At 38.2% G+C, this 12967-nt stretch overlaps 1 protein-coding gene across 1 annotated transcript in view; it reads left to right on the plus strand.

Moving 5' to 3' along the window:
* PEPD (peptidase D) overlaps positions 1-12967 on the plus strand; it is a 253098-nt gene that overhangs the window by 101176 nt on the left and 138955 nt on the right. The gene's annotated exons all lie outside the window — the stretch shown is intronic.

The raw sequence follows: 12967 nt of genomic DNA on the forward strand, positions 1-12967 counted from the left end.
ATCAAGTGTTGGCCTTCAACTGAAAAGGTGAATTAAATAAGTGAAGGTGATCTGAAGCCAAATGCTATCTTCCACACACCTCCATCTCACTTCCTGTCAGTGACTTTGCAGATAGTTCTGACTTGAAGGACAGCTTATTTCTGGATGCTAAACAAGTACATTGAGCCCAATTCTATCCTTGTCTTTAGTCTACCATCAAGTCCTACCTAAGAAGGGGAAGTAGAAAAAAAGAGGCAAATCATATTGAATTTCTCATTTTCCTTCATCCCAGTCTAGCTTCTTTTGGATCCTGGGCACATGGATGTGCACTTTTGTCTTTTGTGACTCACTCCAATCATTAATGTAGTAAGTAAGGACTTGTCTTTGTATCTGATTCATATATAGCTCATGGGGAATACCAGGTGAGAGCAGTACTCGAGGGTATGTTCCTGACACCACTTTTTAAAAAGCAAAAGTGTCTTGGAGACAGTTCTTTGTACTGTAAGCTTAAAAGAAATTGGCACCTAGGACTGATTATTGGAAGGAAACTTGGTTTGAGAAGAAAGGCTCAGCTGGATCTGAGTTCCTATCTTCTTCTTTCTTGTGTGCACCAACTCCTATGATAGTCATTACATTCCATTGGGGATGAGGAAAGATAAGGATCTGTGACCTATGTGTTTTATTTAACTCAAGAGTAAAGAAGAAAGAATTCAATGCATGAATTGAGAATGAGAATGAAAAGTGAAGTTGAGTCTGAAAGGATCAAGCAGGGAAATAAAAAAAAAGTCTTTGATAGAAGCAATATAGTTTGAAGAAATGGAGGTGATATTAAACTTTAATGTTGTAACTGTAGTAGAAACCTTGAAGAGGGAAACAGATTAATTCATAGCACCATATTCCATATGGTCTGTGTTGTGAGGAAAGTTTGGTTGTGAAGGAGTTAAAAGGGCCATGTCAGAAATGGGATGCTTTTGGGGAGCACTTAGTAAATGACCAAATCATATTTAATCTCGTAGATCTTATCTGTTGGAGGGATTGAACTGGGATAGAGAATAATATTCAAACCTCTCATAGCATCTGCTATAGCAATATGATCTCTGTTGATAGGCAATGCAATATCCGTAGTCTGATGTTCCAATTAATCTCTGAGTTTCCCTAGAGTTTTGTGATGTGAAATATCAGAAATACATTTTGACAGCAGCCTGCTGTTACCAAGCCTAGTAAGGTGGGATGGATAAGGAAGAAGGACTGGAGAGGGCTATAGGAGAAGCTTCTCAAAAATGGAGCTTTCAGAGCCCAACTCAGATGAATCCTAGGTAGCCACTACTCTTCTTTTGGGAAATAAATAAGGTGAATAGAAATGTTGGTAGTCTAAAGGAAGAACCATTGTATGTCATGTATCATGCCATGATATGTCATCTGAGAATTGAGCCTTTCGGATCCCTATTAGAGATAGATGGAGAATTTTCATAGATTAATGAAAAGGACAAAATAGAAATGAATTGAAAGCATTTTTAAAAAGTTAATATATCTTACCATAAAGGAATCTGATTCAATTAGATTCAAAGCGATGCCAGAAGTGTAGTTTGTAGTAAAATAGCAAAATAAGTGAAAATTGGAGCAGGAATAAGTTGATGGCCCCCATTTCTTGTTTCATATAATTTCTGGAGGTGAGGGAAGTAAAAACTCTTAGGTATGAATTCCAAGGAGAGAGCCCCAAATGCTGTTTCAGAAATTTCTGTGTTTCTTGCCCATGTTGTTTCCCAAAACAGTACCCAGAGGTCAATCCCTATAGGGAGATTAAGTCAGGTCTTTCTACGAAACATAGGATTTTGAAAGTTGATCTTCCCCTCACTTCTTAGTATTGATGATGTCTAAAAATACCTTCTTTTGGAATTTGCCTTCCCCTTTCTCAGGGGGGAAAGGAAATTTTTGTTTTGTTTTAATTTTCTGGAGCAGAGGGGAGGAAGCAATTCAGGATTTAGTGACTTGTTCAGGGTCTTACAGCAGTCTGAGATAGGATTTGAACTCAAGTTCTTTTCATTCCAGGGCTAATGCTCTATTCACTGTGCCATCTAACTACCCCACACAGAAAAATTTCTTTCTAGGAATTTGAGGGAATGTAGCCTAGTGGGCTGATAACTCATACATAGCCCTCTAACATGTTGGTGTGCTTTCTTTACATCAACCTATTTAAATTAGGTGGTGCAAGTTTCAACTTCATTTTATAATTGGAGGGACTGAGGCTCAGAAAATTGGAGTAATTTGTTTATAGTTTTATGTAGTAATGAAGACTCAGAAGGTTGGAGTAATTTGCCCATAATCAACTGAGATCACTGCCAGTGCATTGATGTCAGTTGTTTAATTCCATACACTGAATGATGGTAATTATTTGTGCTGACATCTGGGAAAACTTAAACAAGAAGACAGTCTCAAAATGCATTTTTTAAAAAAGAAATAACAAATTTATAAGCAAGAAACTTAAAAAGACTAAGAAATTGTGTTATAGAGAGAATTGGAAGACTAAACTATGGCCAGTGGCCACGACCAGATTAACTGGATTTAAATTTAAGAGGAAATATCAGAAGGGACAAATAGGAATAACCCCTCAGATATGTATACAGCTTTGTGCTTTTCAGAGTACCTATAAATTTTTTTTTCTTATTTGATCTTCACAGCACCCCCGTGAGAGACGGAGGAATGAAGGGGACAGGGGAAGAAAAGGTGGGCAGCCAGGGAGAACATGTAGACAAGTGAAGAATAGAATTCACCTTGAATTGTTGCACCAAAAAAAAATGTGATGGATTCCTGGGGATTCTGAGGGAAATCTGGTCCTCAGAGCCAAGTTTCTGCCCAGAAGCAGAAAGCTTCACTATTCTTTTCCTGTTCTCTTAGAGGAAAAGAGCCTCTGGAATTTCCTGTGATGGCAGAAAGAAATAAGATTTTTTCAGAGATTCATAAATGCACCTGAACCCCTTGACAAAGGCCTTGGGACGGTTAGGTTAGAATAGGAAAACACATAACTAAGAGTCACTGAGTTTACTCTTTGAGGACTTTTTTTTTTTTTTTTTTTTTTTTTTTTTTTTTAGTATAAAGACTTTATGTAGGCCATCTCACATTTTGGGAACAGGAAGGGTAGAGATCTTCTGGGTGTCTTTGGGATGGATTTCCTATCAGGATTCTGGACTAGGTTACTTTATATCCTTTTTAGTAACCTTTTTAACTGAAGGAAGGCTTTATTTTTTATGACAAATTCTCATAAAAAAAACCTTATTGCCCTTTTGTTAGTTCGATTTATTACATGTGTAACTTTAACTTTGTTGAGCCAAAGTTTTTTCATCTGTAAATGAAGCAGTTGGACTACATCATCATCATTTTCATCATCATAATAGTAACTAACATTTATATGGTGCTTACTGTGTGCCAAGAACTGTGCTGTCTTTTGCAATTTTTATCTCATTTGATGTTCAAGAAAACCTGTTACTATCCTCATTTTATGGGTGAGGAAACTGAGGCAAACAGGGTTAAGTGAGTTGTCTAGGATCACACATTTAGTTAAGGACAAATTTAACTCCGGAAGAGAAATCTTCCTAACTCCAGGCCTGGTGCTCTATTCACTATGGCACCTTGTTACCCATAAAGACATATCTTCTTAGGTCTCTTCTGGCTCTAGTTTTTATGATTCCTGTGATCCTGTAAGTGCCATACTGGATTGATTTCCAGTCCTTTTAGGTGAGATAGACAAGAACTCATATTTTGAAAGTCTTTAAACCTCTTCTGCTACAGTTTACCTTTATCCTTGAAGGCTGTTTGGGCCTTTCTGTTTGGGGTTTTGCTTTAGCCAGACTGGACTTCTCTCTGGGAAAGGAAACTTTTGGGTTAGTTTGCAGGGATCTCAGCCTTTTTAAATGACCTTCCATTTGTCTGAAACTCTCATAGAAATGCCAAAGGATTCCACCTTTTCTTCCCTACTACCTGCTCTGCTCTATTTGCCGGTCTTTGTGTTCAGTGAAGGGACTAATTCAGGAAAATTAAACATGGAGCTGCTGCCAATGAGTCTCGGAAATATGATGTAATTTTGAGTCATGCTCTCTCAGAATCTCTTTCCTTGCCTCAGCTTTATAGCCATTGATAGATGAAACAGCTACAAAGAACAGTGAGGAATTCACCAAAGAAGGGCTTGTGAAGGAAGATGGACATTATAGCTTGGTGGTGATGGGAGGGATACCTCCTTAGAAATTTTATTTGTACCATAGTAGGAAAGCCCCTGGTCACTTCAAAAGGACATTTTGGTAGCACAATGAAAAGGATATTAGACCTGGGATCAGGAATACCTGTGTTTGCATCCTGCCTCTGACACCCAACTATGTAACTGCCACTTACTTTCTCTCAACCTTAGTTTCTTCACACACAAAATACAGATAATACTAGCACTATCTGACAGGGTTATTGTACGGAGGATCAAATGATGATATAGACAAAATGCTTGGGAAACCTTAAAGCTATTAATAGTATTAATATAATAGTTGTATAATGTTAGCTATTTATTACTTTTTCACCCTTGACATTATCTCTAGGACACCAAAGTTTGTCATTGTATTTGAAAATTAAAGCCCTACTGTAAATAATAATCTTGAAAAATGATTTCCACTGTCATGCCATGCATTATTTTGAGCTTGAAAATATAAAGCACTGACCATTGCATTGTTTGGAAAATAAACTGTTATTTTCAGTATTATTTTGTCAGGTGGAGACTTTCTATCATCATGTACAGTTCTATCTTCTTCAAAACGTGGGCCATGTCTGAAAAAAGTCGGGCCACAGAGCTGTCATGCTGACATTTTAATGCACTTTAGCAAAACAGACTACCACATAGTTTGGTTAGTGATCATACAATTATGAAAATAGACAAAAGTACAAATTCATTGTGCCATAGTCAATCAGACAAGCTTCAGGTAAGCGTGACCTGAATGGAAGCAATGCTCTCTGGGAGCACCAAACTGGGACATTGGGTGCCCAATAGAGACAGCAACATTGTTTCATGGTTTCCCAGGAGTTGGGCATTAGAGGAGATTATTCATGAAGAAACAAAGGATTAGAAAGTGAGCTGCTGCCTTTGACAACTACATTTGGATGGGGCTGAAGGATTTTCATTAATTGCAAATAGGGTCAGTTAACAGTAAATACATTAATGAAGTTTATTAAGTCTTCTTTCTCTATGCCTCTAGAACTGTATGTTCAGCTTCAAAGAAAATGAAAAATCATTTTCTACAATTAAGGTGTAGTGAATTATCTTAAACCAATAAGACATTAGTGTTTGGGTAAATCAGCAGATGATAACATTTAAATACAGGTCCAATCAGCTGGCCCATTTTTACTATTTCATGTTATTTAATTTTAATAACTTAACTGGCTTACAGCTGTCTGGCATAAAGCTGACAGCTGAGCCAATTACCTGCAAATACTAATTCAAAACATGCTCAATTGGCCATATAAGCATGTCTCCAGCTCACATTTGCCGCAAGGTTATTAATAACTTAGTGTTTTTTTGATAATCTTGTGCTTTAATTGAAATAGCTCTCTCATTCTCACTAAGCCTGTCAGTTTGGGCATTTGCACACTCTTGAAATCATTGTGGCCTGAGGGTAGTGAGTGATACATGTTTAAAAGACTGTGACTGATATGGGTAAAATACTCCAGTTCTTGAGTCATTCGTAATTCCTGATTAGAGATTGGTCATGGTACACCTTTGGTTTCCTTTTATGACTGTTTAAGACCTGGACTCTCCATGTGTTCTTTCTTTTATAGACCCCTAGTAATCATTGCCCACTTTCCCTCCTGCTTTTGTTAATAAAGCATTTGCCAAGTTGTGCTTACCACTTGTTTTTGCTAATGGTCTTGTTGCTTCTCCTTGAATAGCAGCAGAATGTTATTTGAAGGATCAGTCTTGTAGCAGGTGTCTTATACCTAATTTATGCTGTTGCATTCCATTATCATATGAGGTAGAGTTAAGAAGCAGTGTTTTCCTACATTAGGGGTGATCTTAATGAAGTCACATGGTTCTTATAGATAAGTCATGAGGTGTATCCCACAAGGAGAACAGATTGCAAAATCCTTCTCTCTTGAATGCATTGCACATGGAAAAGATGTGTAGGAGACCTTAGAAAGTACAATTCAGGTGAAGAGAAAGGATAATTAGAAGAAAAGTAATTTGTATGAAATCCTATGACCCTATTAACTCACGGTAATTAAAGCTGAAAGAATAGTGTAGCAGGGTTACTACCCAGACGTGTTTTTCTGTCCTGACTTCTCCAAGATAACGAAAGGCTTTGACACTCTCTCCCCTTGCTTCCCACCTTTTCAGTGCTTTTGAGAGTCTGATTTTTGACCTCATTCTTTATTCTATGAAATGTTGTCTCCTGGTCCCAGAGGCAGGGCTTAGACAATAAAGCAAGTGCTTTTTCATATTTGTCACTGCACAATGTAAGTCTCTTTGGAGGTCTCTGATCCCTTGGGGATCAGGGCCCTTCTCTTTCCATTTATCTATCCCTTTTTCTTATGTTCTAGTGACACAACCTGAGAATGCTCCCATGGATGTCTATGCCTTTTAACTTTCTCTCCATTGCAGAGAAATAGTCAGGTAGTTGGGTCTGGAAAAGGTTGTAGCACATGGAATCATAGGATTTTAAGATTCCCAAGAAGAGACTCTTCATTTTAGAGATGATGAAAATAAGACCCAGATGTGCAAGTAATTTGCCTTAAGTTTCATATAGATAATAAGTAGTTGAGTCAGAGTACAAACTCAGGTTTTCGGACACCAAGCCTGGAGCCATTTTCATCACCTCATGTGCTTTTCTCTTTCTTACATGCTAATCCTGAGGGGTTGGATTGGGCAGGCAAAAGACCACTACTTGTTCCTGGTAGGGCTTACACATTGCCAAAAATTAATTAATAGATGAGAGATTCCATTTTCTCTTGGGAACTCTTTGCTATCAAATTGTCTTTACTTTGGTTCTATGGGCACTTTGCAGTGTGCTTGGCCAGAGGTAAAAGGAGTCATAGCTTTTGCCCTGATGATTCTAAAAGATATACATTATGGGATAAGCTCATAGATATAAAAGCAGAGTATTAGTGCAGGCAGTTTATAGGTTGGTACCTCTGACTCTGATCCACTTTGGAAGAAATGAAAGGATATTTTTTTTTCCTTTTTGTGATACTGTTTGTTATCAATTCATGTAACGCTTACCTGTCTGTCTTAAGCAGATACAGCCCACTTTCAATTTTCTGCTCTGATGGAGGAAAGACCCATGACATGAATAATCCCAAACTACAGAAAACTCAGCATTCACTTATTTGGAATAAGGTAGTAGCATTTTTTAAAGCAGGCTCGTCTTGTGCCCTGTTTGTCCTCAGCCAATTTTAGAACTGTTCTGCCATCCTTGAGCAGATACCAGAGTAGGAGGTGACCCAGGTTGAGGGGGCAGAACAAGCTGGGAGTTTTGAACAAAAAACCAAACTATTACTTGGGCATGCAGGTAAGTGGAATCTGTGTTCCTCTTTTACTTTTGCACGTTGGGCAGTGAGAGGCCTGGGGGATAGAAGACTTCATTGTTACTGCCTTATTCTTAAAGCCTTTTCTGAGCATGCTGGCTCTAGTCATGAAGAACCTGCTACCGAATTAGTTCATTCTCCCAGGGAACAGGAAGGGGTATACTTAAATACCTGCTCCTTCCTTTTATTTTCAGCATGGGCCTCACTGCTGCTGGGAGAGGACCCTTAGAAAACATGTGCATCATCAAAGTAGGTGTGACTGGTAGAGAGAGAAAGAAGCCCATTTGAGTGGAATGTAACAGGTGAAGCACAAATGAGTGAAGCTGACAACTCTGGTGCAGTTGAAGGAAGTCCCAACTGTTCCAGTCAGCTGGAAGGAAGCTAGAGCCACAAGCTCTGATTGGCTGAGAGAGGCTGGGAGGACAGGAGCTCCTGGACCACAAAAAAGGCATCATTGCCCCCTAGAGTCTGAAGAGTGAAGCCTCTCAGAAGTGCTCCTCGTTCTGGCTGCCCTCAAGTTTGATAGAGACAGGAGGCAGCACACTGTTCTGCAGCTTCTGTGCTACATCAGAAGACATTCAGAGGTCTAATTGGATGATAGAGCATCCTGGAGAGTAAATAGTTGGCTGAAGTTGTTCACATTGCCCAGAGAGAGCCAGCCTAATGAATGTTGGAGTTATTAAAGGGAAGGAAATTGATAGCTAAATTAGCTTAAAGGGAACTTGTAACTAAATTAAGAGTAAAGTACTTTCTCAGGACCTTTTCAAGTGATTACAAATTGAAAGTTGTAGAGTAGAAGAGAAGAGGATTTTCCCAGCTAGAGAGCAGTGAGGATTAGAAGAGGAGTAGTGAAGAGAGAAGTAGGCTGTGTCATACATATTCCCAAATAGGCCAATAACTAAAACCTACAATCTAGACTTGTGATTACCTGAGGCTCACTTTTTTTCCTTTCTCATGTATTTCTCTAACAGGTTCATTTATGGCAGAGTATGACTCAGGTTTATTTGGGGCTTCAAATTCATTTCTGCATTTGCTCTAATACATATATACCTGTGGTATTAGTATTTCTTTTGTCTTACTGCTAAGTAAATGGCTGTATTTCAGATATAAATATATCATCATTTGAGTGACTGGTTTTGTGTAAATGGAAACACACTGGTAGGGGCTCAAGTGCTATAGTAGTAAGTAGGGAAAGTGGTAGGCCCTGTTCTCCCTATAAATTAGGTGATGTTGCTACTACAGTTCTGTATTGAAAAGTCTAGGCCTTTCCCTCTGTTGGAATCTTTGGCTTCTAGACCTGTTTTCTGGTGGCCCCATACACTCTGGGTCCTTTTCAGTATGTACTCTTCTTCTGTTACTAACTCTCACTAGGAATTAGTCCTCTTTTCTGGGAAAGCTGTATCAGGAAGACTCCAATAGGGATGCTGGTTGCAGGTCTCTTTTAGGGGTTTCCTGGTCCTAAATCTGCCCAGGCACCATGACAGGCCGATCTCCTGCTGTGGCACTGGCTTAGGCTACCCAATGGCTGAAGTCAATCTAAAACCTGTAGTATACATTCCATGTTAAAAAAATATATAAACAATTTGTCCATGTTAAGTTACTTGAAATTGATCTTTGCTATTATTGGCTCTTATATGTTAATTTTCTTTTGAATTTGGATTTGGTTGAAAGTCCTGAAAATCTGCAAGTTTGTTGAATCTCCATTTATTTTCATTTAGTATTGTAGATAATTTTGCTGGATATAATATTTTTGGCCACAGGCCTAGTTTTTTTTTTTTTTTTTTTTTTTTGATTGACAGACAGTATATATGATTCCAGGACTTGTAGTCTTTTATTGTGGCTGATGCTAAGTCCTGTATAATTCTAACTGTAACGCCAGCATATTTGAATTGTTTTTTCCCCTGTTTCTTGCAAAATTTCCTCTTTGATCTGGAGGTTTTTAAATTTGGCAATGGTATTCCTATGTGTTTTCCACAAAGGATCTCTTCGAGGTATTAATTGGTGAATTTTTTCTATTTCTACTTTTTCCTCATGTTTTATCACTCTGGGACAATTTTCTTGGATTACTTCTTGCATTATTGTGTCATGGTTCTTTTTTTAGTCACAGCTTTCAAGTAGTCTAATTATTCTTTTTTCCCTTCTATTTAGCCTATCCCTTCCCTTTTCCCCTTTCTCCTCCTACTTTTCTATAAGGTGAGAGAAGTTTCTCTGTGAAACCAAATATGTCTGATATTTTTTCTTTGAGCCATATCTGATGAGAGTAAGATTCACACAATGTTCATCTCCCTCCTTTCTTTCCCTCAATTATAAAATGGGTTTTCTTTGCCTCTTCCTCAGATGTAAATGTCCCTCCTTTTACCTCTACTTTACTCTTTTTTCCAGTACAATCCCCTTTCTACCTTTAGTTTTTTTTTATATTATAACAGTAAAATTAAATTATATATGTACTCTCTATGAATACCCATAATAGAAATACAGTTCTCGAGTTCTTTTCTTTTTACCTTTCTATGCTGCTCTTAAGTTCTATATTTGGAGGTCAGATTTTTTGTTTAGCTCTGGTCTTTTCATCAGAAATAAATGGAATTCACCTGTTTCATTGAATGTCCATCTTCTTCCCTAAAAGAAAATGCTCAGTTTATGAGGATAGTTTATTATTAGCTGCATTCCAAGTTCCTTTGCCTTTCGGAATATCAAATTCCAGGCCCTTCAATTCTTTAAGGTGGAAGCTACTAGATCCTGGGTGATCCTTATTGTGGTTCCTCGTTATTTGAATTGTGTGTGTGTGTGTGTGTGTGTGTGTTCTTTCTTCTTTGCTGGTTCATTTTTTAAAAATAAGGAGTATTAGTATAAGCACCTCTAATTCTGGGGTGGAGGATGTTACCTCTAGCTTCATTTCAGTTCTCCTCTCTGACTTGGACCTTCAACCAAGAGGTCCCCCCTCTGCAAGTGCCCACAGGCAGCAGGTAGGAACGCAGCGTTCCTACCTGCTGCCTCTCTGCTCACCAGGTGTGTTAGTTCCTTCTCCCCCAGAGCACTGTTTCCACACAGCACAGCTGGGCCTGATGAGGTTTCCTCAGTCTTCCAGGACTCAGGCCCCCAACTCCAGAGTCTGGGAAGTAAAAGTTTCAGTGGTTCCTGCTGGGGCCCACTTAGCCCAGGGACTTTGTTCAGGTCTTCTTGGATTGTGCCAGGAGGACCCCTGTTTTACCCTAAGAATTCTTGATTTTTCACTAGTCTATGTGCTCCCTGAGGTGCAAATTTGTTTTGTTTATGGAGGAAATCTGGAGAGCCTGAAATTTACCAACCTACTCACCATCTTCCCAGAATCCCCCCAGACCCTGACTTTCTTCTTTCTTGTCTCTGTCCAAAATACTTCCCAGGCCTTTGGCAACTTTCTTATATAGTCCTGGACTAGATTTAGAATCTTATTCCTATTTCTCTTTGATTTCTTTGTTATTATTCTTTCTGTTTCAGTTTTAGAACTTTGCTAAAGTGTTTGTTGGTGAAATAAGCTCCTAGGACCTTACCCAGAGGTCCTGGTGGTTTTTGTTTTTAACAAATAGCAAAACTCTTGCAGTTAAGAGAAAGCTCATCTAATCAAGGAGCATTGGAGAAGTTTATAACTTTTCACCATCCTTCAGCAAATGTTTATTAAGTAGCTACTCTGTACCAGGCATAGCACTAAATACACGATGTATAGGAATGAGCCTCCTTTTTGGTAGCAAGGGTTTCATCTACTATACTACCAAACATTCCAGACACATAAAGTCACATTAGTATACTAGAGAGTGGTGGTTGCCTGTATGGGTTTCATTGGCAAAATGAATCTGAGATAATAGTGATCCAGGACAAGAGAGGAGCTGAAGGTAGCTAGATGTATGAATAAAGCTTGCTTCCCATAGATATTAGGGCTGTCCATTTTGCCTGGGCAGAATCAAAATAGTAGACAAACCAAGTATGACTGTAAAAAATAATATTAGCAACAAAATTTTAAAACTATCCAGGAGAAAGAGAATATAAGAAGCCATGGAAAAAGAATATTTTTGTTAAAGTTCACATGCACTTTTAAAGATAAAGGTTTTGATAACTTGTAGAGAGACATTGTAGAAGAATGGATAGAGGGCTAACTTTTTAAGAGTCAGAAGGATATGGGTTCATGTTTCACCTCTTATACATTGTGGTTCCATGGCCTAAGCAAGTTACTTAACCTTCCCTCATCTCCAACAGTTCTCTGTTATTTGTGGATGAATAGTTGCTTCTGTATTAGTAGAAGTACTTCTCTCAGACCTTGAGTTCCTAGAACCAGTTAAATCACAATAGTTACTAGATTTCTCCCCCAAAGTTTTATGCATGATTGTTTAAAACTTTTATTTTTCTTAGTGAGTGTTCTTATTTATGTGTACTAAATATGAAATTAAAATCTTTTAAAATGTAATATAAAAATAAAATATAACAACTGAGTAAATTCTGTTCCATTAGCTTATGAAGGCTGAGTGTTTAAGGGATAAGGAGGGACAATACCCTTTTCTATTCCAAAGATGTAAAATCTAAATTTTATTCACGCCAATCCCCTTTCATATTTTCTTAGGCACACAGGACAGGTAATGAACATTCCCTCCACTGCCCCCCCAAGTTCTTCCTTAATTCTGATACTATATAGTAAGATTCAGAATACTCAAATGAATGTTTAAACTAATTGAGTTAAGAATTTCTTCCAGTGACACCAGTGGTAAACTATCCATGCCTGCCCACTCTGCAGCTCTGGTCCAAGAATTCATAAATTAATCACAGGTGGTCCACTAACCATACTGAAGTTCTTCCTTGCTTTCTCTTGACATGTTGGGGAAACCAGTGGAGTGCTCTGGCTCTTCACCTCTTATTCTGTGTCCCCTTCATGTGAACACTCCAACTTCTATTCTTATCATACAATTCCTTAATGGCATTTTTGTACCTATTCTTTTTTTGGAGCTCCCCTTTAGGTATGGGTCGCGACTGATCAAAACAGTGCTTTGTTGCACTCTGTAAGATATTCCTTTTTAATTCTTTGGATACTGTTTTATTCTGTGTTTTACTTCCATAGCAACACTGATAGATGTTGATATTTTAAAAATAAGCCTTTGCTTTCATAGGAATCTTTGGAGTTATTAAAGGAGCTTTGCAGTTTTCTGAAGGCAATCCAGCCCACTCACTCCCTCCTGTTCAACTCAGGGCCCAGCTTGTTATATACAGAGTGATATATCACTCTGTGTATGTGTTGATATAGCTGTTTATCACTCCATATAAAGTAGTATAAAGGATAATGAAAAATTAAATTTACGGGATGACTTTATCATTGATTTCAGTGTTTTGTAAAATTTCTTACTCCTCCAATCCATCCTCCATGCCAAAGTGATTTTCCTTAAACGTAGATCCAACTGTGTCATTCCTGTATCCAGGA

Source organism: Sminthopsis crassicaudata, chromosome 2, assembly GCF_048593235.1.
Source record: "Sminthopsis crassicaudata isolate SCR6 chromosome 2, ASM4859323v1, whole genome shotgun sequence".
Lineage (NCBI taxonomy): Eukaryota > Metazoa > Chordata > Mammalia > Dasyuromorphia > Dasyuridae > Sminthopsis > Sminthopsis crassicaudata.